The sequence below is a fragment of the Aethalodelphis obliquidens genome, unplaced genomic scaffold, assembly GCF_003676395.1.
Source record: "Aethalodelphis obliquidens isolate GAN/ISIS:26980383/991018 unplaced genomic scaffold, ASM367639v1 scaffold47, whole genome shotgun sequence".
Taxonomy (NCBI): Eukaryota; Metazoa; Chordata; class Mammalia; order Artiodactyla; family Delphinidae; genus Aethalodelphis; species Aethalodelphis obliquidens.
Window position 1 is genome coordinate 12,211,652 of NW_020837991.1, and position 27,284 is coordinate 12,238,935.

A 27,284-nucleotide genomic window follows, 5' to 3' on the forward strand; every position below is an offset into this window, starting at 1 on the left:
ATGAACAACACAATCAGTGAAATTAAAAATTCTCTAGAAGGAATCAATAGCAGAAAACTGAGGCAGAAGAATGGATAAGTGACCTGGAAAATAAAATAGTGGAAATAACTACTGCAGAGCAGAATAAAGAAAAAAGAATGAAAAGAATTGAGCACAGTCTTAGAGACCTCTGGGACAACATTAAATGCACCAGTGTTCGAATTACATGGATCTCAGAAGAAGAAGAGAAAAAGAAAGGGACTGAGAAAATATTTGAAGAGATTATAGTTGAATACTTCCCTAATATGGGAAAGGAAATAGTTAAATCCAAGAAGTGCAGAAAGTCCCATACAGGATAAATCCAAGGAGAAACACGCCAAGACACATATTAATCAAACTATCAAAAATTAAATACAAAGAAAAAATATTAAAAGTAGCAAGAGAAAAACAACAAATAACATACAAGGGAATCCCCATAAGGTTAACAACTGACCTTTCAGCAGAAACTGTGTAAGCCAGAAGGGACTGGCAGGACATGTTTAAAGTGATGGAAGGGAAAAACCTACAACCAAGATTATTCTACCCAGCAAGGATCTCATTCAGATTCGACAGAAAAATTAAAACCTTCACAGACAAGCAAAAGCTAAGAGAATTCAGCACCACCAAACCAGATTTACAACAAATGCTAAAGGAACTTCTCTAGGCAGGAAACACAAGAGGAGGAAAAGATCTACAATAACAAACCCAAAACAATTAAGAAAATGGTAAAAAGAACATACATTTTGATAATTACCTTAAATGTAAATGGATTACATGCTCCACTCAAAAGGCATAGACTGGATGAATGGATTCAAAAACAAGACCCATATATATGCTGTCTACAAGAGACCCAGTTGAGACCTAGGGACATATACAGACTGAAAGTAAGGGCATGGAAAAAGATATTCCATGCAAATGGAAATCAAAAGAAAGCAGGAGTAGCAATTCTCATATCATACAAAATAGGCTTTAAAATAAAGACTATTACTAGAGACACAGAATGACACTACATAGTGATCAAGGGATCAATCCAAGAAGAAGATATAACAATTGTAAATATTTATGCACCCAGCATAGGAACACCTCAATACTTAAGGCAAATGCTAACAGCCATGAAAGGGGAAATTGAAAGTAACACAATCTTAATAGGGGACTTTAACACCCCACTTTCACCAAAGGACAGATCATCCAAAATGAAAATAAATAAGGAAACACAAGCTTAAATTTATATATTAAAAAAGATGGACTTAATTGATATTTATAGGAAATTCCATCCAAAAACAACAGAATACACTTTCTTCTCATGTGCTCATGGAACATTCTCCAGGATAGATCATATCTTGTGTCACAAATCAAGCCTTGGTAAATTTAAGAAAATTGAAATTGTATCAAGTATGTTTTCCAAACACAATGCTATGATACTAGATATCAATTAAGGAAATAATCTATAAAAAATACAAACACATGGAGGCTAAACAGTACACTACTTAATAACCAAGAGATCACTGAAGAAATCAAAGAGGAAATCAAAAAACACTTAGAGAAAAATGACAATGAAAACACGACGACCCAAAACCTATGGGATGCAGCAAAAGCAGTTCTAAGAGGGAAGTTTATGGCAATACAATCTTACCTCATGAAACAAGAAGCATCTCAAATATACAACATAACCTTATACCTAAAGCAACTAGAGAAAGAAGAACAAAAAATCCCCAAAGTTAGCAGAAGGAAAGAAATCATAAATATCAGTTTAGAAAAAAATGAAAAAGAAATGAAGAAAACAATAGCAAAGATCAATAAAACTAAAAGCTTCTTCTTTGAGAAGATAAACAAAATTGATAAACCACTAGCAGACTCTTCACGAAGAAAAGGGAGAAGACTCTAATCAATAGAGTTGGAAATGAAAAAGGAGAAGTAACAACTGACACTGCAGAAATACAAAGGATCATTAGAGGTTACTACAAGCAACTATATGCCAGTAAAATGCACAACCTGGAAGAAATGGAGAAATTCTTAGAAATGCACAACCTTCCGAGACTGAATTAAGAAGAAATAGAAAATATAAACAGACCAATCACAAGCACTGAAATTGAGACTGTGATTAAAAATCTTACAACAAAAAAAGCCCAGGACCAGATGGCTTCACAGGTGAATTCTATCAAACAGTTAGAAAAGAGCTAACATCTATCTTTCTCAAATTGTTCCAGAATATAGCAGATGAAGGAACACTCCCAAACTCATTCTATGAGGCCAGTATCACCCTGATACCAAAACCGACAAAAATGTCACAAAGAAAGAAAAATACAGGCCAATATCACTGATGAACATAGATGCAAAATTCCTCAACAAAATACAAGCAAACAGAATCCAACAGCACATTAAAAGGGTCATACACCATGATCAAGTGGGTTTATCCCAGAAATGCAAGGATTCTTCAATATACATTAATCAATCAATGTTATACACCAAATTAACAAATTGAAGGATAAAAACCATATGATCATGTCAATAGACGCGGAAAAAGCTTTTGACAAAATTCAAAACTGATTTTTTTTTTCTTTGCCGTACGCGGGCCTCTCACTGTTGTGGCCTCTCCCGATGCGGAGCACAGGCTCTGAACGTGCAGGCTCAGCAGCCGTGGCTCACGGGTCCAGCCGCTCCGCAGCATGTGGGATCTTCCCGGACTGGGGCACGAACCTGTGTCCCCTGCATCGGCAGGTGGACTCTCAACCACTGGGCCACCAGGGAAGCCCTCAAAACCCATTTAAGATAAAAACTCTCCAGAAAGTAGGCCTAGCAGGAACTTACCTCAACACAATAAATGTCATATATGACAAATCCACAGCCAATATCGTTCACAATGGTGAAAAACTGAAACCATTTCCGCTAAGATCAGGAACAAGACAAGGGTCCTCACTCTCACCACTATTATTCAACATAATTTTGGAAGCTTTAGCCACAGCAATCAGAGAAGAAAAAGACATAAAAGGAATCCAAATCAGAAAAGAAGTAAAGCTGTCACTGTTTGCAGATGACATGCTACTATACATACAGAATCCTAAAGACACTACCAGAAAGCTACTAGAGCTAATCAATGAATTTGGTAAAGTTGCAGGATAAAAAATTAATTCACAGAAATCTCCATTCCTATTCACTAATGATGAAAAATCTGAAATAGAAATTAAGGAAACACTCCCATTTACCATTGCAACAAAAAGAATAAAATACCCAGGAATAAACCTACCTAAGGAGACAAAAGACTTGTATGCAGAAAACTATAAGACACTGATGAAAGAAATTAAAGATGATACAAACAGATGGAGAGATATACCATGTTCTTGGATTGGAAGAATCAACATTGTGAAAATGACTACCCAAAGCAATCTACACATTCAGTGCGATCCTTATCAAACTACCAATGGCATTTTTCACAGAACTAAAACAAAAAAATTCACAATTTGTATGGAAACACAAACAATCCCAAATAGCCAAGGCAATCTTGAGAAAGAAAAATGGGGCTGGAGGCATCAGACTCCCTGATTTCAGACTACTACAAAGCTACAGTAATCTAAACAGTATGGTATTGGCACAGAAACAGAAATATAGATCGATGGAACAGGATAGAAACTCCAGAGGTAAACCCACACACCTACAGTCACCTTATCCTTGATAAAGGAGACAAGAATATACAATGGAGAAAAGACAGCCTCTTCAATAAGTGGTGCTGGGAAAACGGGACGGCTACATGTAAAAGAATGAAATTAGAACACTCCTTAGAACCGTATACAAAAATAAACCCAAAATGTATTAAAGACCTAAATGTAAGGCCAGACACTATAAAACTCTTAGAAGAAAACATAGGCAGAACACTCTATGACATAAAATCACAGCAAGATCTATTTTGACCCACCTCCTAGAGAAATGGAAAAAAAAAAAAAGAAAAGGGACCTAATGGAGCTTAAAAGCTCTTGCACAGCAAAAGAAACCATAAACAAGATGAAAAGACAACCCTCAGAATCGAGAAAATATTTGCAAATGAAGCAACTGACAAAGAATAAATTTCCAAATATACGAACATCTCATGCAGCTCAATATGAGAAAAACAAGCAACCCAATCCAAAAATGCACAGAAGACCTAAATAGACATTTCTCCAAAGAAGACATACAGATTGCCGACAAACACATGAAAGGGTGCTCAACATCACTAGAGAAATGAAAATCAAAACTACGATGAGGTATCGCCTCACACCGGTAAGAATGACCATCATCAAAATATCTACAAACAGGGCTTCCCTGGTGGCGCAGTGGATGAGAGTCCGCCTGCCAATGCAGGGGACACGGGTTCATGTCCCAGTCCGGGAAGATCCCACATGCTGTAGAGCAGCTGGCCCGTGAGCCATGGCCGCTGAGCCTGTGCGTCCAGAGCCTGTGCTCTGCAACGGGAGAGGCCACAACAGTGAGAGGCCTGAGTACAGCAAAAACAACAACTATATATATATATATATATATATACAAACAATAAATGCTGGAGAGGTTGTGGAGAAAGGGGAACCCCCTTGCACTGGGCATATACCCTGAGAAAACCATAATTCAAAAAGAGACATGTACCACAATGTTCATTGCAGCATTATTTACAATAGCCAGGACATGGAATCAACCTGTGTCCATCGACAGATGAATGGATAAAGAAGATGTGGCACATATATACAATGGAATATTAGTTAGCCATAAAAAGAAGCAAAATTTAGTTATTTGTAGTGAGGTGGATGGACCTAGAGTCTGTCATTCAGAGTGAAGTAAGTTCAGAAAGAGAAAAAGAAATACCATATGCTAACACATATATATGGAATCTAAAAAAAAAACAAAACTGGTTCTGATGAACTTAGGGACAGGACACGAATAAAGATGCAGACGTAGAGAGTGGACTTGAGGACATGGGGAGAGGGAAGGGTAAGTTGGGATGAAATGAGAGAGTGGCATGGACATATACACACTACCAAACATAAAATAGATAGTTAGTGGGGAGAAGCCACATAGCACAGGGAGATCAGCTCAGTGCTTTGTGACCACCTAGAGGGGTGGGATAGGGAGGGTGGAAGGGAGACGCAAGAGGGATGAGATATGGGGATATATGTATATGTATAGCTGATTCACTTTGTTATAAAGCAGAAACTAACACGCCATTGTAAAACAATTATACTCCAATAAAGATTTTTAAAAATAATAAAGTATTTATTAAAGAAAAAAAAAGAAAAATACTTCTATAATTACTTCTGTGAATGAGAATGTAAAAAATAAGAGCTTTTTCTTTTGTGTATGTTCATGTGTGCATATGCATGTCCATATGCATACCTGCAAACTGTCCTTTTTCATCTGAAAATTTTAGATCTTTCTGCTTTGTTTAAGCTTAATACAGCTGTAAATGTCCTAGCATGATAGTGTTTGCAGAGCCATGCTCCTGAGGATTTTTCATTTCGTACATCATTTACAACTTGCCTAAATTATATCATATATTCTGGACCTATATTCTTTAATCACAGAAAGTTAGAGTATTTTTACCTATAAAGATACCCAGACCAATCATGCATTTCCTCTTTCTTTCTAGCATTCCACTTGACCCCATTGGATTGTTAGCTAACTGGAAAAGAAAAAGCCTGAGGCTCCCCTAAGATACAAACCACATGTAAGGTTTCAGTACTGCCATCTATTTCATCTCTCTCCCACATCCTGTCTTGCCGCCTCAAAACTAAAAGTTTAAGAGAGAAATACTCTCAGGCCATTTCCCAGTCAGACATTCCTGTGTCCACAGTCCCAGAGTTCAAGGTAAGTTCTTTTCCAAGTCAACCACCTAGAACTACCATGACTGAAAGGGCCACATGTCCTTGTATGACTGAAGCAATCTTAGTCCAAAAGCAAATTTGAGGAATGGTGTGGAGTTGATGCCTATCAGCAATGAGAAGCTCAGAGCTTCTAGACTCCCTAATGCAGACCCTGTATTCATCCTATTGTGGATTTATATGTACAATTAAAAGTAAAACTTTGACTCATAATGTGATATTGGTGATTTGGTTAAGAAAATGCACCATAATTCTAGCGGCTGTTCAAAGGTTAGAGAGGATGGTAGAGCATATTGAAAATGGCACAATTCATGGACTTTTGTACTGCTTTTCTCCACCTTCTTACACTCAGACCCCTGATAATCACAAGCATATGCTTTTGACCTAAGATTTGAATATACCCTAGAGGAATCTGCCTCACCTTCAATATTGAGAATCATTGTTTCTTCTGGGAATCCCCAACAACTGACAAGATTTTGCTAAGATTTACTTTACTATAATTTATATTATGAAATGTGTATTTCTGCCTGTTTTGTATTTTCTATATATAAATGATAATAGTTGATATTTATATAATACTCACTGTTAGCAGGCATTGTAATATGTTAACTTATTTAATCCTCAGAAAAACTCTATGAAGTAGGTATTCACTGGAACCTCATTTGTCATAAAGGAGACTGAGATTTAAATTTAAATCTCAGTTTAAATTTAAATAGTATATTTAAATAGTATATTTAGTATATTTAAATAGTATATTTAAATAGCCCAAATATACTTAACTCAGAAGTAGCCAAGATGGGATTCGAGCCCTGGAAGTTTGACTGTAGAATTTGTGCTTCTTAGTATGACACTATGTTGCTTATTGTAAAATTATACATACTACCTCTAAGTTGATTCTGTAATTTCATTTCCAGAATATCTACTACCCCTCATAGATACACACACACACACACACACACACACACACACACACTATGAGAGGTAATAAATAAGTTCAACAAGGTGACTTGATACAAAATCAATATATAAAATAAAAATATTTCTTTATACTTGCAATGAACAGAATGAGTGACACAAAAATAAAATTAAGAAAATAATTTCATTTATAGTAACATAAAAATGAATAAACAACTTAGGAACAGATTTAACAAAAGGAATGTATGACTTGTATCCTGAAAACTATAAAACATTATTGAAAGAAATTAAAGAACTAAATAAATGGAAAGACATGGATTAGAAGACATAATATTGTAGAATTGTAGCATTCTATAAATTGAAGTCTAGACTTACAGTAATCCCCCTTGCCATTATTACTAAATCTCAAGTAGTTTTTTTTTTTTCCTTATAAACTTAACAGCTAATCCTAAAATTCACATGGAAATGCAAGGTATCCAGAACAGCCAAAACAATCTTGAAAATTAAGAATAAATTTGGAGTAGCACAGGGAACTGTGCTCAATACCATGTAACAACCTAAATGGGAAAAGAATTTGAAAAATAATAGATACATGTATATGTATAACGGAATCACTTTGCTGTACACCTGAAACCACCACAACATTGTTAATCAACTATACTACAATATAAAATAAAAAGTTTAAAAAAACCAAAGCAGGTCATCTCACACACACAAAAACAAGTTGGAGTACTCATACTCCCGAATTAGAAAAAATACAAGGCTGCCAAGACTGTATGGTGATGGCATGGTGAGAGATAAATAAATCAATAAAATAGAATTCAGAGTTCAGAAATAAACCCATGCACTATGGTCAATTGATTTTTTAACAAAAGTGCCAAGAAAACTTAATGGGGAAAAGATAGTCTTTTCAACAAATGGTTCTAGGACAATTGGATATTCCAATTCAAGAACATGACATTGGACTCCCTACTTCACACCACATACAAAAGTTAACTCAAAAAAGATCAAATAATTAAATGTAACAACTAAGATTATAAAATTCTTAGGAAAAAAAATCAATGTAAATTTATTAGACCTTGAATTAGCCAGGGTTTCTTTGCTGTGATACCTAAAGCACAAGCAAGGGACGAAAAATAGATAAATGAGACTTAAATAACATTAAAAACTTTTTTGTTTAAAAGAGTACAATCCAGAAAATGAAAATATAGCCCACTGAATAGAAGAAAATGTTTACAAATAATAATCTTATAAGGGCCTAGTGTCCAGAATACATAAAGAGCTCCTACAACTTAAAAATAAACAGACAATAATTCAGTTGAAAAATCATCAATGATTTGAACAGATATTTCTCCAAAGATGATATACAAATGGCTAAGAAGTACATAAAAAGATGCTCAACATCATTAAACATCAAGGAAATGCAAATTAAAATAGTAGTGAGATACTACTCATTCATTCTCACTGGAATGGCTATAATCAAAAGTTCAGGTAGTAACAACCATTTGGCTGGGGTATATATAAATTAGCACTCTCAGATGTTGCTGGTAGGAATGTAAAATGGCAGTCACTTTGGAAAACAGTTTGGCAGTTTTTCAAAATGTTAAACACAGAGTTATAATGTGACAGGAACAATTCTACCCCTAGTTATATAAGAGAACTGAAACATAATCACAAAAAAACACAGGAATTTTCATAGCAACATTATTCATAATAACCAAAAAGTAAAAAAAAAATTCTAAACTTTTTTGGGTTTATCTTCTTTCATACATTTTCAAGGTTTATTTTTGTATTAGCATGAATTAGTACTTTGTTCCATGATGTGGTTTAGTAATCCATTGTATGGACATGCCACATTTTGTTTATGTATTCATCACTGATGGTATGAAAGAAACTAGACCCAAATAAGTCACATATAATATGATTCCACTTATATGAAATGTCCAGAATAGGCAACTTTATAAAGCCTAAAAATAGATTAGTGTTTCCCAGGAACTGGGGTTAGAGGAAAAAGGAGACAAATTGTACTGTGATTGGGTATGAGGCTTCTTTCTGGGGTGATAAAATATTCTGGAATTACATAGTGGTGATGGTTGCCCAATCTTGTTAATATATTAAAAGATCATTAAATTTTACCTTTTAAAATAATGAATTCTATGAATTATATATCAATAAAAATAAAAAATAAAGAATCAACACCACTTATTTAATTATCTGTCAGTGCCTGTTGTATATTGGCTAATATTTAGTGAATATTTAATAAGATTTTGTCAAAAATACACTTTCTGTTGATATTTTTTTCTGTACTGTTTCCTCTGGTAGTATTCTTATATGCTATCTTCGCCCAAGAAGCTCATTGTAACTTACCCTGCCTTGTTGGTCCAACAAAAATTTTTCTCTCCCACAGAATCTGGTCTTTTGTAACCTTGATGTGCATTCTAGAAAAAAAAAGAAAAGAAAAATATCACTCATTTACCTCATAAAATCAAACCATCCTGATATATTTCTGGGAGAATTGGTTCAGATTCTGCTATCTAGGGAGTCTATCATTCTGTGATAATTCTGTCTCCAATTAAGAATTTCCACCATCCTCTACTCAAAAATATTATTAGAGAATGTCCATATTTTTATGATCTAGATAAACTGTCAAAATTGCTGTGGCCTGAACACAGATGGGTTGATATTGAGATCCCCAAGCACCAACAATGCTATAGTTGGAAGGGAGAATTGGAATTGGAATCTTATTAGAAGATGCAGTCTTGCTGAGAAAGACTTGAAAATATAATAGCATGCAGAATGGACTGGAATGTGTGAGTTAAGAAAGAAAGAAGTCTCAGTAATAGATTTCTAGATACTTTTTCCACTAAGATTTTATTAGACCCCGTTGGTTATTTATCCTGGAAAGTCATTTAAATATTCTTGGCCACTGTTCTTTATATGTTAATTGACAAAGTTGATTTAGAAGACTAAATTAATTAGTTAATTTATTAAATTATTACTTAATTACCAACACTGATTTCCACAAGGTTCTAATCAAAACTTTCATTAAGAAAAAAGTATGGTGGTTAAGCCATTGACCCACATGAAGTGATAAAAGAAATGTTAAGTTCCAAAATGTGAAGGGTCTTAGACGTTACCTACTAACAAGTTAATGTGCCATATGTATATACTTGTATGAGTAGAAACCCCAGACCTCTGGATGAGAGCATTTTAGCATCACTGGTTTCCTACCCTCCAATTTCCCATGGGACAGCACAGTGAGAGCCTGATGCTATTTGTATGTGCAGTAACGGTTAACATCAGAGGAGAGGAACCACATATTATGAGGCTCAGAACTTATATGGGGTGGCTGCAAACTTGTCCCTCTTCTCCTGGAAGAAGGGAGAGCAAGAAAGAATCCTCTGGAATCCTTTGCAAGGAGAGGGCAAAGTCTCTTGGTGTATCACATTTGAAATGGCTCTGGGGGACATAGGTGTTTAAGTCCCTTAAGTCTATTAAGTCCCTTAAGTTAAGTCCCTCTAACTTCTAAAGCATGTTTACTATTTAAATCCTTTAACTCCAGGTTAAAAGTATGCTTTATTTAGAAAGCCTCGGCTTTTCAAAAATGTGAAAGTATTCGTGGAGAGTTGTTTTACTAACAAGACATTTGGATTTCCTGAAAATTAAAATAAATAGATCATAGAGATTTGGAGTTGTTTACTTTGAGGTAAAGAAAAACAAAGGAGTTTTCCTTATTATAAACCAACCTACTCCACCAGAGCCGAAACAAAATTTGGTATTTTGTTGGGAAACACAAAATAACAAAATAAATGATAATATTCATGTTATGCTCAGAAATTGGAATTTCATGCATACAGTTACTGGCATCATCTCAGACTCTATTTTGTGCTGATATGTTTTGAAACATTTTCCATGTATATCTGTTTGACAATTTTCACACCTAGTATTCTAGAAGTACACATGGTTAGGACATATTGTGTCTTCTTGTCTTGATGAATTATCCAGTGAGATATCATATTGATATTATATCTCATCTCAGTTCCTATTTGGTCATAGCCTCCTTTGTTCCCTTGTCTTGTGGGCTCCACATTGTATCACCCTTAGAAACATGCAACATGCCTTTGGGACGTCAGTAGATCTATCCAGGCCCAACTGACACAAATCTTATGCAGCTGCCATTATTGCTAAAGGTCACATTGATGATGTATTTGATCAAGCTGGAGTACCATGTCTTGCCTCGAACTTTAGCCCTGCCTTATAGATATTCTGATCCATCTACTTCATCTCTCCAGTGTTATCTTTGAACACTCTCATAGCTGCTAGTCGATTGATCTGAATCTTCTTTTAGGCTGCTGTTGAATAGTGACTGGCTTTTTTCAGAGGCTCAAAGCCAACTGTTTTAGAGCAGATGTTAATGATGTCATGTCAGCAGCACACTACTAATCTCTTTCTATTTGTCCATTTAGAAATCAAACACCGCTTCTTTCTGTTTTTGAGTTCTGTGCTGTTTTTGAGAAGGCAGTGTTCAGTCTTACTTTCATGAATTATTCCTACTGCTTTGATTCTTCTCTTCTTCCAAGCTATCCTCAGCTCCATGTGGTGAGCGTCAAAAACATGTAAGTGGTAGAGATACTGGCTTTGTTTCCGAACAGTGTTAGCAAACTTCATCATCAGACTCCCACCAACCCAAGGTCCTTGTTTATAAGAAGTACTGACTTTGCCTGGCATGGTTCAAATTAAACCAAGTAGGCAAGATTAGTTATCCCACACCAAATTTTATAACCAAATTGAGTTGGCTTTCTCAACAGAGATTGTTTGAATCGTTGATGCCTAAAATGCTCATAGACTTGTCAAAGGTATAGATTTCTTTTGGAGGTGTATATAATTTTTATTTATTCTTGTAATGAAAGGCCTGACTCTTGTGAATTTAACCATTTTACTGAGTTGGTTGTCAACAAAATGGAGTTGGTCAAAGATGACTTCAAATCTCTCTTCCTTGATGGCATTTGTGACTAGGCTGTGATGTACACCTGGAGAATTCCTCCCAAACATCCTCCTTTTTGGGTATGGGGCATATCTACTCAAAACTGGCACACCCAAAACACATTTCAGTTTCTTGAAGTGCCTCCAATAGAGCTTCTTTTGAAAGAAGATAATTTATTTCATTCACAATGAAGTTAAGTGTTTCTTCATCTAGAAATAAACAGTCTCTTCAAACTCAGACACTAACTCTGAAGTTTTTAAATTTGAAAATCTGGCATGGATCACTTTGGAAAATCTGATCTGAGGTCTCTCTTGGTCCATTTCTAGAGAGGAAATCTTGACTCCTTTGGCTTCTTTCTTGTAGGTTCTGTCCCTGGGTCAGAGAGGCTGCCACCTGGATCCTTGAGAACTATGGTAGCCAGAAGTAAGCTTCTTGGCAAGTTGGCCCATTACCTGACTCCTCTCCTCTTGAGCCTTCCTCAGCCTGGTCTCCTGTGGTGTTTTCTGAGCTGTGGGGGAGGAAAGAGATGTAGATGGACTGGTCCATGACCTGGAGGCATCTTCTTCCAGTGAACTCAGAATATCTACCAGTGCCACAGGTCAGCTGGAAGGGGTGGTGAGGCTCTAAGGTGCTAGGTCTCTGAAGTACAGATTGTAGGTTATCAGAGAAAGAGAAGTGAGCCAGAACTGAGAAAAGTAGATATTATTTTTAAGGGGATATAGACTCAAGAGAGAAGGCTATTCTTCTGAAAGCCTATCAGATCGTTTTCAAGGTTTCCATTCAGAGCCATCTCCATGGCTGGGTGGGGAGTATGTTCAGTTCTTGAAAACAACAGGCTATATTATTATAGGGGAAAGAAGGCATCTTGATTATTTCTCAAGAAATTTGATCCTTCCTCAAAACCTGGTCTAAATCCTATCTTGCCTAGCAAAATAAACATCTATCCATTAAACACAGTGAGTTTACAAGGAGAGTGAAATTAAAAAAAAAATCACCTCTCTAAGGGTAAAGTCATGCCTGTTGGCAAAAAAAAAACAAAGTTTGCTTTGTGAAAATTATGGTCAAGGCCAATTCTGTTTATATAAATCCTCCCTCCCCCACCTCGTTTCTGATTGTGCCAAATGAACTATGTGGTTGTATGATTCTGAGCAAATCTCTCAGTCTTTTCTTATTTCTCCATGTGTGGAAATGCTGTAACTTAACTACAGGATTTTAAAGCTCTTTTCAGTTCTAAAATTTTACACTTATATAAAATAATTGAGCATTGATTTATTTTTCCAATAATCCAAATTTGAATAGAGAAAAACTACTGAATTGAAATGCAATAACTGAGATAGCAATGAATTGAAGTAACAACCTGACTATACTCAGTATTAATTCCAGAAGTTCTCATATTAGATATTGTGAGATTTTGGCCATTTTAACAAAAATAAAGAAGAAAGATGAAGGCTTTATATTTTGCAATATGTTGGTTTTATTTGAAATAGTTTTCTATGACTTTTCATATTTTTCCATACCAAAGGATAGGCCCCAAACAAACTTAAACATTTGAAAAGAGTATTTCACTGTCTCACAAAAAAAGAAACTCATTGCTTTTCATAGACTTCCTATGGAAGCAGAATTTCTTGATAAATCTACTCTTCATCCTGACTTAAGGAAAAAATATATTGTTAATTATTTTCAAGCACTTATATGTGTGTCACTGCAAAGGGAACTGTAGGGAACACTAAGGGTATTAAAAAAATTTTTTTGTCTTGAAAGTGCTGAAGATTCATTTGGAGAAAGAAAACATACACTACTGAAAAATAGCAAACGGTACATCGCATGAGGAGTGATAATAAGCACCTTGGATGCAGTTTTCTCTGGTCCAAGGCTTTCAGCAATTCTCCAACAGGAATTATGGGGACAAAAATATTCTTCACAAGTTTAAAAAATCCCCAAGAAGAAATTTCTATCCTCCCTTCTCCTTCATCACTTCCAATGACAATGTCAAAAATGAATCGCCTCTCTCCAGAGCTTCAAACATCCTTGCCAGAGTGATGGAAGTAGCAGAAGACTTACCTTGGAGCAAATGCTGTGACTGAGCCCCAGATTACCTGCTGCAAGGCCGACCTCCCAGCCCTAGTGCCTGCTTTAATTACAGAGAGGGACGTGGTCTGAGACAAGCATCTGACAGACTCCAGGTGGCAAACTCCCATCTCTGGAGGATTCAAATTGAAATAAAGAAAGACAAAAAGTTAAACTTCCCAGTGAAAATGTCCTGATTGCTATCAGACCAAGAAAAAAAGAAAGGAAGAAAAAAGAAGAAAAAAGAAAAAACAAACCGAAAACAAAGAAAAAAAAAAGAGGTTGTGCAAGTGGAAAATTTATCTTCTTTCTTTTCCTTTACTTTTTTTTTCTTTTCTTTCTCCCTCTCTTCCTTCCTCCCTCCTTCCCTCTCTCCTTTCCTTTCTTCCATCCATTAAAAAAGTTTCTCAATAATCCATAGGTAGAGAGAAAAAAAAAAGGCAGGGTTTTTTAGGCATTTCCTCATTTCAGATAGACCAGCTTCCCATAGGCCCCAAGCACTTCCCTCAGCTTCCAACAAAGCCAGCCAAAAAACAAAGATAAAGAAAATTGAATGCTTTTAAAGGTCAGGGAGGTACTAAAACATTGGCAGCTTTTTTAATGCATTCCTGAAAACCTGGAGCTTCTTCCCTCACAGAAGGCCAAAAAGCTCTTTGAATTCCATGGGAAAAGAAACTCTTCTTCCGAAAATAAACTTTGAAGTTGTTTGAAGATGAAAGAGGAGACTTGCCTCTGAGCCGGTGCAGAAGCAGTGGGGAGGGACTCCAGTATTTTGAAATATGCTTCAGAGAAACTTATTAGAATTTTAAAAAGCTGTGCAAACAGGTCTCCTATGTCTCTGTCCCACTGAAAGTATGTGAAAGGGTTTTAAGAGCATAACCGAGGCTGAGGTAGATGCTGACTACTACCAAAGCCTTGTTATTTGATTATACAAAATGATTTCACATTCAACTGAGAAGATGAAAAGCAATTATTTCAGAAATTTGCCTGTGAACTCACTCAACTCACCTTTACAATCTGATTTAATCTTAGAGAAAAAAAGAAGGGAGTGGACCAACGAGAGCTGCAGGCAGAAAGTGAAGACGTGTGTGGACTGGATCACGGAAGTAATCCAGTTCCGACCAACAAGGTATTTAGGATATTGTTAGCAAACCATTCGGGTCACTGGTTTTTCATTCTTTTTGTATCAATGAAACAGAAACAGCCTTCTCATGACTAGCTTTAGGAGGAATGAAACAAAATTTAAGTATATTTGTATAACGTGCCTTAAGTTTTTAGAATATTTTCAACATAGATTCCCTTCTCTGTAATTTGGATTTATGTCCTGCAGGACCATGAGGTCAGATTGAGAAAAAAGGAAGATGTGTCTTAAGTCAAGTGGAAATAGAAGAGGATCTAAAGAAAGTAAGTCAGAGGGCAAGAGGTCGGATATGAGTGACCTAGTTTCTAAATCCTGAGATTTAAAAAACTCCAGACATGGGTTAGAAACAGCTCATGAGTTCTGAAAGAATCCTAGAGAAGGTCTTTCTCTTGTTTTTCAGTGTCCATTTGTTGAGCTGTATCCCACAGGCATGCAAGCCTTGTAGTTGCCCATCCCTGGGACCAAAGAAAGAGCCCCGGCGTCAGCGGCAGAGGCATCAGTGGTTTAATGGATGGGGGATCTTATACGTCTGAAACAAGGTCCTGGAGTGACATCCCATTTGGTGGGGAAGAAGGCAGACAGGACTAGGCAGCAGTCTTTGCTACAGGGGGTGGGTTACTAGTTATAGGGGTGAATTGACAAATGACATCAGGTTGGCTCATCAGTTACCAAGGGAACCAGCAGAGGGGCACAACCATCACCACCCCTTTGTTAAGCTATCACAGTGGAGATATTCTGATCTAAGTTAGAATAATCATTATCTTATCTGTGGCCTGGGGCAAGCACATAGGAATGCCAGTCATGAGAGTAGGTGTAGGTGAAGCAGGCACTGGTCCAGCAGGGCATATAGAGGGAGCGAGAGAACAGCCATCTTGAGTGGCCTGACCATACACTATCTTAGAGAAAGTCCAAGCATTTGAGGGAAGCCTCATATTCAATGTGGTGCAGGAAGTTGCTGACCAAAAGGTAGATTTGAAAGGACTTGAAGGTGTTATGGGGGAGGGTGGGCTCAAGAGAGGCTTCCCAGAGAAATGCAACCAGAATCCAGCCCAGAAAATGGAAAGTAGAAAAGAGTTCTAGGGCGCTGAACATCAATCTTGACCTAAAGCATCAGTTACTGTAGGAGGCCTCTGGTTGGCATAGGAAGGCTGCTGGGCACATGGACCTTAGGACCAGGGGATATGGCAGATAACATGGACTTCAGAGGTGTAGGCAGCATAACTTGCAAATGAAGCAAGAGTCACAAGACACACAACTCAGGAAGCATCACCTCATGTCACCCAGTGACCAAATAGAATGAGGGACATTTTCCAGGAGCTGAGCAAGGGTCCAAAGAACAACACATGGGCCAGAAGCATATTGGATCTCCCTCTTTCTGACACCAGAATTGATTATGTAAATCATAATCTTACTACCAATCCCACATTTTACTCATGTTAATTGCAATTTTTATTACATACACATTTGTCCATGCATGTGGAAAAGTGTAAGTGAAGGAATACTAATATTTGTGTTGAAATATGCAGTTTGTAAAATAATATTATAAGTGTACATTAGGTGGGGAATTATTTTCTTGTGGTGGGAATAATACCCTCACTCCAGCAGTTAACCACACTATCATGTTTCAATTGCCAAATGTTCACCCTACCCTCTTCAGCTATGTTGCCCCTTATCCAACATGCTTGAGAATCTCTGCATGCCCACCCATCAGTGTCCAGGATGTCCAGGGGCAACTCCTGCCCAGTCCTACTTCATCAGTTTGAAAACAAGCCCAGGACCACTTCATAGACTGACTTCAATGCCAGGAAGGCACTCTTGTAAATAATGTGGTTTCTGTGGCCCACATGTCTCTTCTGCCGTATTAGGACATTAACTGTAATTCATCATGAGGACCAAGGACCACTCTCACCATCTCCTTCTATTAAGTCCAAAAGCTCACTGTCTGCTATGATGCACCAAAGGCAGAACTATGCAGTGGTTTACAAGGTGGGCTCTGAAGCCAGTTTGCCTGTGTTCAAATGCCAGCTGTGCCAGCTATTAGCAGGGTGTTTTTGGACAAGTCACCTAATTTTCTGTGTGCCTCAATATTCTCATCTATGAAATGGACATGAACAGAATGCATAGCACAAGGCTTTTATAAGGATTAAATGCAAGTAATACAAAGCATTTAGAATCATATCTGACACACATATCTTTCCAATAAATGGTAACTAATATTGTCAATATAACAATCTTTTTCTTTTTGCATGGTAATTTTTTTTCACCACTCTTGATAAGCATCGACCAAGGATTATCCTAGCCCACTTTTCCTGATTTCCCCAACTTTGACACTCTGGAGAAGGTTTTGGTGTCTAGATCTTTTTCTTCCAATTGTTTGCTGGGAACCTAACAGAAATTGGTTCATCCCCTTTCCAAATCTCTCTTTTCTAACTCGTGTGGGAGTGGAGAGCCTTTTAAAGTCTCATCCACATAAATACCCAAACTCTCACAGAAGTTCTTATTGATGTATCTGTTCTTTAGGAAAATGTGTACCTACATTTTTTACAGGGACATTACTGAGAGGTCACTCAAGAGATATTTGTTTCAAAATGGAAAACATTATCTTTCTGTTTCTACTTCTATAAAAAAAGTAGCTGGAACCTTGTGTTTGCTTTTATAAAGACTAGGATTCTACATATCACATCACATGTGTATTAATATTTCCATTTTATAGATGATAAAATCAGAGTTCAGATATATAAAAGGGGAAACTAACATTATTAAATACAAGTAGTGTGCAGATACTTTACACAAATAATCTCACTGATTTTTGAAAGACAGATATCATTATCTCCATTTTCAAAATTTGGAAACAGATTAATAACTCATAAGAACTTAAAGAGAAAAGATGTGAACCTAGGTCTTTTGGATACACTACGTGCGAATTTACACTATGCTTTGACATCTCTCTAATGAAGTAGCTAACAACAATGGTTCTTCTTTGCCTGCTACAGCTTTTCAAGCTTGACTATTGAATGGACAATTAAAATAATTATTACAGATATCCCACTTTGATTTAAAGTATTTAATTATAGTTTTACCTAAATATGTATAAATAAAAATTGGGTATAAACTATTGAAGTTTATATGTCTTATCCAAATATTAAAAACAAAATAACAATATATTAAATAGAAAAAAAAAGGTGATGAAATTCAAAAGTTATTTTGCTTTAGTGTTACTGTCGATGTCATGTATCAGAAACCAAAGAGAGTTTGAGATATAAATATTAGACTTGGTGCTAAGAGACAGGTTCTGTGAGTCCACCACGCCTTCCGTGTCCATCTGATGATGCCACTCCCCACCATGATCTCCACTTCACTCCACTCCACTCCACTACAGAGCACTTCCATTCATAGAGGAATCAAGCATTTGTTACCATTGTCATCACTTGTCCTCTGTATAATGTAGTCATGATGCATTCAACCTCTGAGTTTTTGTCATATGCCTGTAACAATTAAGGAATAGTATCCCACAACATTATATAGTTTCAAAACGCCAAATGACAAATCTAGATTTATGAAGTTTAGAAACTGAAGTCTTTAATCTATGAAAAGATCAATTGCACATTGTTAGCAGAAAAGAAAAAAACAATTATAATAGCTAAGATAATCATATCTGTATGAAGTTGAATGGGATAGTTTTAAGTATTTTCCACATTACAAATATTTAAATAATTAATGGTTAAATATCCTGACAATATATTAAATGTTAAATGTTGACACTTTAAGGGAGAAACCATTTTTCTTTTGACTGCAAACAACATTTGTGTCCTCTCAAAAGTGCAATGCCCTTACATGGTAGTACTTATTTATATTGCTTTTAACCAGATGATTCAATATTTGATTGTGTGTACACATACATGATTGTGGTTTGTGCATGAAAGGGCATAACATGTTCAGATTGTTTTCTAAATTATTTTTAAATGTACATACACACAACCTGAAAAATCCTACCTAGATAAACTCCTGCCTATGTAAAAATTCAAACTTCTTAGAATGATATACAAAGACTTCAAACTGTGGACTCTATAAAACTTTCCTATCTTATCTTCTAGAATTCTTCAACTGGCCCTTATTCTTTACTAAAATTAAACTGCTTGCCCTTCTCTGAATGGGTGATGTTTTTGCAAGACTCCATAAATTTGACCACACTGCTTCTCCACCTGCAGTCCCTGTCTTTCTTCACATGCTTTGCTAACTCCACCTAGATCAACTCAGATGTGTGCTCCATAAAAACTTTTTTCATTATCACCCAAACCAGAGAATAGTTGAGAGCTTCATGCTTTGTGATACTCCAATCTTTTGTACTGAGCTACTTTGAGCCATTTGTCACACTGCCTTGTATTTGTCTCCTTACTTGACTATCTCTCCCATGAGACAGTTTGTTCCTTGAAAATAGAGACTGTTTTATTCATTTGTACTTATGTGGCATTTAGTACAATGTATGGCCTGTAGTAGGTGCTCATTAAATGGTCATGGAGTAAATGGATGCTACTGATTCTGCAAAAATAAATCAAAGAAGGCATGGACTTTCCCAATAAGGAGTTCAAATTTAAACTATTTAATGATTATGCCCTGTATTAGTAGAGAACAGATGTCTCAAATGAGTAAGACTCAGAAAAATTTTTATGGGCTACTTGGAGAGAAAAGTTATGGTTCCTGAAATGCTTTATGTAGGCTACTGTAAAGCAAAATGGACTATACAGAAAATGATCTTCTCCATCCTCAGAGCCTCTATCTTTGGGCAAAAAGTGTAAAAACAAAATAGAGGTAGTGACAGTAAGAGACAGAGAATTTTGTGTATGTATGTATTTGAATAAAATGCAAAACTTTTGAGAGGCTTGCAGTGCATAAAATATCTAATATCACTCAACAGTTCTCTCATTTATCATGAAAGACACAATCTCTCTGTTATGCTGCCAATATGGTGGCACTCAAGTGGGAATACACAGATTGTCAACATTGTTGGTTATTCATGTCTGCAAACCAGCCAAAGATAAAACATGTGCAGAGCGGGAAAAGAATTGAGTTTGGGAATTCTAGAAAACTATTTTTTCTCACTCACTGAACAAAATTGGTGTGTAAAAACCCATAAGCCATATAAGTCAAGTTAGGAAAGCAACTCAGAGCAGATTTACAGAAGTTGGACATGGGGCCTGTGGAGAGATAATATTTCAGAGCAATATGCTTAGTGAATTTTACAGCCTGGGGACCTGACATCTGCAGGCCCCGAAATGTCTGTAGGAAACTAATGAGGAGAACATACAAATTAAAGGCACATGAGAGAAATCTGTACATTTCTTGAGAGAGGTAAAAACATTATCAAAAGGAAAACAGGGGAGAAAGTAGATGAAAACTATTCCAGCAGTCTTGACAGTATTATTCTTTGCACTTACTGTATGGAAATATAAATACTTCCTTTAGAGAAGTTGATTTTTTTTTCTTCTGTGGTAAAGATGATATAATAGAGAAAAGCTTCTTGAATTAGATAAACCTGGGACTCAGTCTCTGGTCCTATCCATTACAAGTTGGGTATCATCCTTGAGCCACTGATTTCTTATCTTCAAAATGAACTCAATGACCTCTAACTTTCAGGACTGTTGTAAAGATTAGAGATAAAATTTTCAGCATTTGAAACACAATAAATAAAACTTGGTAGGCACTCAATAAATAGCTATATTTAACCATCTTCATGATTATAAGAGTTTAAGAATGTTTTGTTCCCACTTCACCAAGAGCTACAAGTCTGTAGATGAAAGCACCCGTTCTTTTTCTTGCTAAACAAGAAACCGCAGAATGTAATCTCCCAGGCTTGCTTTAACGATCCATTCTCCTTGTCAAACTCCAGCCTGAAGAATGTTCTTTTCTGGACGTACTTATCTTTATGCCTTCTACTTTTGAATTGATCAGGGAATGTGTATCTTGACCCTCAATTACATTCTTATTCCCTGTTCCCTTTTTCTCCTGGCCAACATCTAAATTCTTTTTCCTGGTTGTGCTACGATGGCAATCTTTATTCAAGGACCCTGTATGTTATTATTATTTCCACCACCTTTTGGAATAAAGAGTCCCAGGAAAACAGCAAATCAAAGCAAGTTACCCACGAAAAAGAGTTATTCTAATTCTTTATTTGTATTAGTGATGACCCCTAACGTGTTGAAGAGGATTCTGAGGTTCTCATGCTTCTCATCTATTTGCACATGTGAAATATGGTCTAAGAAGGCTACACATCCTACGTGACCATTCTCATCTCATGTATTCACTTGGGCAATGTTCACATTAAAAGTGGCACACCATTAACCAGGATCCATGGCAAGTCCTTTCCTTTTAGAGTTCTAACCATTTATGACACTTGGCTCACCTTGAAATTTTCTTTGGAAATTTTGCACCACAGAAATAGTTGGCAGTTTTTTCTTTATTTTCTATAATTCTTGTTTGTCCCTCTTGTATGGTACTTACTGTGTGTGGCAAAGTATCTTTTAATTTAGGTGTGTTTAATTATGCCCTTATGTGTTGCTTACTTCTCTTGAACCAGGGCTTCTTTATGTTCCCAGTGACCAACTAGCCAAACGCCACTGCTTTTTTATGATGATAATGATTGGTTGTTGGATTATTCTACAAAATTTAATATTTTCCTTAGAAGTCATAGGAATCTATCTTGTATTATTCTTAAATATATGATTAAGTTTTTGTGTGCATTTAATTTATTGTTTAGATTAACTTAAAACAAATCAACAAAGAATTTTAAAAAGAATGTGTATATATATGTGTGTGACTGACTTACTTTGCTGTACAGCAGAAATTGACATGACATTGTAAATCAACTATACTTCAATAAAAAATTAATAAAAATAAAGAGTTTGAAACATAAAAATACATAAAGCATAATAAAAATAATGCAAAATATCCATAGATGATCAGTCTTAATATTTACATGGTATATAAAATATAAAAGTATATTTCATACATGTGTATATGTATATATTTTTTAATGAAGTGGTGATTGCTTTTTATAGTGTTTGTAAGTAGTATTGCAGTTGTTTTAAAAATACTGCTAATATTTTACTGGTACAATATTAGCACTTCCTGAACTTACTAGTTTTTTAGAAACACAGTTTTTAGTGATTACATATTTTATTGTATAAATACTCCATAATGGACGAAATTCTTCTATTCAGTGTGAGGGAAACCACATCACTAGTGAAGGACATTTCTCCTGATCATTTTCATCGGAGGAGGAACATTGGTATGAACACTTTCAGCCTCTGTCTCCCACACGTTAATTATTGGGTCCTGTTTCAATAGGAGGAGTCATGGTGTTTCCAGGTTATTGTTCTGGAAGGAATTGCTTTATCTTCATCTTGACTCTCCAGGGTCCACAGGCACACTCTCTTTCTTTAAGCTTCCTTGCTCTAAGCACTTTGCTGTTAAAACCTGAGGAAAAACTGTCCTATGGGGCTGGGAAGTTTGGCTACATCCATAGTTTTGTGTCTATAACTCTGGTGTAACTCAGGGATTGTTCCTACAGGCAATCTCAAGATCAAGATTGATTAGAAGCCAAATTATCTCATCTAGTCAATATCTGAGAGCTCTGCATTTTGGGGGAGTGGTAAGGGGTCATTTTTTGAAACATTACTGGAGGTAATATTTTGATCTTTGTTAACAAGTGATTATTTGGTCAGTTCTACTAGTTAGAAACCAAAAGCAGCAGGGACCTTCCCTTCCAGCATATTGATACCAATGGATATTGAAAGACAGGTTTGAAAGCTAATGTCATAGTTCAAATTACTTTATGGTGATATCATTTATAAACAACAAAGTAAACAGATTTAAGAATACAGTTGATTGTATCAGTGTGAATAACCCTCACCCCTATCATCCTAGAAATGTCCCTCATTAACATGTCCTATGAATGTCCTGCCCAGGAGAGGCAGCTACTGTTCTGACTCCTATCACCATTACTTTCATTTTTTTCTTGGAATTTACATAAATGGAATCTGATGGCATATACTGTTTTCTGTGTCTTTTTTATATACATATATATTTTTTAATACATTTATTTATTTATTTTTGGCTGCGTTGGGTCTTCTTTGCTGTGCGAAGGCTTTCTCTAGTTGTGGCGAGCATGGGCTACTTTTCATTGCGGTGCATGGGCTGCTCATTGCAGTGGCTTCTCTTGTTGCAGAGCATGAGCCCTACGTGCACGGGCTTCAGTAGTTGTGGCTCATGGGCTCTAGAGCACAGGCTCAGCAGTTGTGGCGCACATGCTCAGTTGCTCCACGGCATGTGGGATCTTCCCAGACCAGGGCTTGAACTCGTGTCTCCTGCATTGGCAGGAGGACTCTTAACCCCTGTGCCACCAGGGAAGTCCCTATGTGTTTTTTTTAATTCAACATATAATTGAGATGTATCCATGTTGTTTATTCCTTTATTCCATTGAGTATGTGAAACTGTATCCATTCTTTTGTTGTACATTTGTTGTTTCTAGTACATGCTGGTGCATGTCTCCTAATGGACACATTTTTATCATTTCTCTTGGATAAATGCTTAGAACTGGAATTGATAAATCATAGGGTAGTTATAGTTTTGACATCCTTAGAAACTGTTAAATAGTTTTCCAGAATGATTGTACCACTTACATTGTTGCCAAGCAATGATCTAGAGTTCTGGTTGCTCCAAATCCTCATGAATATTTGTCAATAGTTTTTATTTTAGTCATTCCAGTGTGTGTGAAGTGGTATTTCATTGATTTTATTGTGGCATTAATAAGCATCTCCATAAAGATTAATAAGGTATAGTGGAAAGAATTGAAGGTAATTTATATCATATTATAAATCAAAGACATTGAGAAGATAAAGCCTAGAGAAGTTAATAACTAATTGTATATAAACCACAGGAGAGACCAGAGATGACGGAATATTAGTGTGAAATTCTTTTAATGGAGAAGTGATTAGAGGGAAAATAACATAGACTAGCCACTCTTTGAAAAGATAAGTTTTAAAACCAGAAATGTGAGCCATTCTTTAAGAACAAATCAATGTTATTTAAAGAGGAGCTTGGAGCACATAGCTTGGAACTAAACATATTTTACTTGTGTAGGACCTAGTTTTAAGTGCAGTCTTGATGCTATAGAAATAATGCCCTGAAATGAAATTTTATTTTATATGAACTATTTTAAAAGCTCAGTAAAATGTCTGATTTTTGATATGGCTGCAATTTGCTCTCACTCGGCTTCCTGCTCAGCTGTTACCAATAAGCCTATACCCAATACAAATACCTCTGACAGTTTCCAATGAAAAATTCTAGGTGAAGCTTTGCTCCTTACACAATACAATATCTAGATTGCATTCAATTAGGAAGCGATTATGTAGTGAAAACATTGAACCAAGGAGGCTCATTTTATAATTTTTCTTCCAAATGAATTTTGAAAGTATGTGTGAAGATTACAGATGAAAGGTGAAAATTTTTGTATATCTCAGATTATCTACATAGTGGGATGTGTGTGTGTGTATACAGTCTCGAGAGGAATACTACTGAGCCTTGGTAACAAAAGAAACCATCACTTAAGCAGGTATATCAATCAAATAAACCAACATTTATGGTTGCTTTAGCACTGTGTGCAAGGTCCAAGATACTGCAGTTCTTCATTTTGAAAAGACAGATATGAATAAGGAGATCCCAAGTGGAACTGGAAGAGTCATGGAGTTTTTTGTTTTTTGGTTTTTTTTTGGAGTGAAGGGGGTGTATGATTTTTTTTAGGATGAAAGAGAAACAGTTTTAGATAAAAATAGAAATGACACGTTAAAAATTGTTGAGAAGACATGATTTAGGCATGAGGAGGCTGGAGGAGAAAAGAACAATGAATTCAAGGGCACATATAAAAGGAACTTGGGAAAGTATTTCGGTAGCTGATGGTTAGGCTATTTTGACTATGTTTTCCTAATATATAAATAAGCATAATATTACTACTGTTTTATTGCTGTGTCTATTACCAGTATGATTTCCCAGTAAAGCACCCAGTAAAGCAGCAGGAATGAGTTTATAAAATAAGAACTCAATGTTTTATTTTATGAAATATGTATGTACATTTTTATTTTTACCAAGAATTTTATATATAGAATTGTTAGAAACATAACACCAATATATGTTTTGTACGTTCTCCTGAATTATCTGAGACTGAAATTAATAGCTAATCTTTGTCTCAGGCAGGCATTTGTATAAAGAAATAGCTAATGAAGATGGGTTTGATTCTTTTTTGTTGTTTAGCTTAGCACACTTTTTCTCAACTTTAGTCATTTTTTTTCTGGAAATATCAACAAATATTGATTTTGTTATAGAATAAACACAGATGCATATACTGCTAATTTTGTGTTAAAGGTGCCAGTTCTACTCAACTTGTGGCATATCATGCTATTTTGTTGCTCTTGAGTCAGGAGTCCTGGGCAGGGATTATGTAGGAAGTGATGGAAGAGATAGTCTTTAGAAAATTTTTATTGTTCTGGAGAGTCTAATCATAGACTCCAAGGTTAAAATACAAATAGTGGTTTGACTAAGGAAAAAAAGAGATTGTCTACTATAAAATGAATTCAAAGGCACAGTAGCACTGTCTTTTTGGATAGCTTAGACAACTCAATTCTTATATATTTGGAACTCTTGGTTGTGTAAACTCTTGTGATGTAAAATATATACAACATTTCAAAACACTCTGGACAGAAATAATATTTTCAATGCATTGTCTGGATATCAGATTACTCCTACCTACAAACTAAAGTAGGAGTTCCTTACAGCTCCCTTCCTTCCAAAGTCACAAATCCATGCCTAAAATCTCATTCATTTACTTATAAATCTCAAATTCTTTCAAAGCCTATGTACTTTTGCTTTACACAAAATACTGATAGCATCCATTATTGGGTAGCTTTGAAAAACCACATTAAAATTATATAATATAAGGCACAGATATATTAGAGAAAAAAATAGTAAAATCAAATATCTGCTTAAACTGCATATAAATCTATAATTATCTCAAAATTAAAAGTTTAATTAAAATTGTATAATACAGGAGGTATTAATGAAGAAAAAAACCAATAAAAATAAAATCAAAATGATTACAAAGATCACCATAAAAAATCTGAGATAAAACCACCCAAAGACACTACTGCATTTCCACCAAAGTGGCTAAAATTTTTAATAAGAAATCAAGATTGGCAATACAAAGTTATAAGCAAGGATATAGGAACACTGGAACACTCATACATTGCAGTGAGAATAAAAATCATTACAGATACTTTGTAATACTATTTGGCAGTGCTTACTAAATGCTACTCATTCCTAGCATATGTGCTCAAGAAAATAGAGTGTATATGTCTACCAAAATATAGGCACATAGCAGTTTTGTTCAAAAATATGTGAAAATTGGAAACAATACAAATATCCATAAATAAAAGAATAGATAAATAAATTATGGAATATTTCATACAATGGACTGCTACATAGCAATTAAAATATAATAATAATTGATTCATGCAACAACCTGGATGAATCTTACAGACATTACCATAATTATTAGAGCAAAAATGTCTTGCAGAAGAATATATACCATATCATCCAATTTATATCAAGTTCAAGAACAGGTAAAATCAGTTGATAATGAAAGTTAGAATAATGATTACCTCTTGGAGATATTATTGATGATAAATAAGCTCAAGGGAACTTTCTAACATACTAGAGTAGTTTCTGGATCTGGCTTGTGGTTATTTTGCTATACAATGTAGCTACATGGCTTAAGTCTACAGACATAAGATTTGTAAATTATACAAATTTTATTGTATGTGTTTTACACATCTTATTTTAAAAAACATTTTTAAAAGAATAAACGTGATAAGCTACCTAGAAATCAAACAACAAAGAAGTTCCATTTTTATGTGGTCAACTGCCTTAAGAAGTTTTCATGGTAGCAATTTTTCTTCCCTCAATTTAAATATATTAGTAATTGTGAACGAATAAATTGTAGAGAAATAAAATTTCTGTATGTGAAAAAATCACAATCTGGGTATACAATATGTGAGGGAGAATTTCTACACTGTTCCAGTACTTAAGGGCATCACTTTATTATTGTAAATACAGTTAGTTTGCCCATAACAACAACTCTGTCTTAAGCATAATAATTTTTAAATGCTCAGGTTAAGAAGGTAAAAAGGGATGTAATACATTTTAGGAATATTTTCATCAAAGAGAAGGATAGCTTGAGGGAGGTGTTTCAGTGTCTCAGAATATTTACTTATCT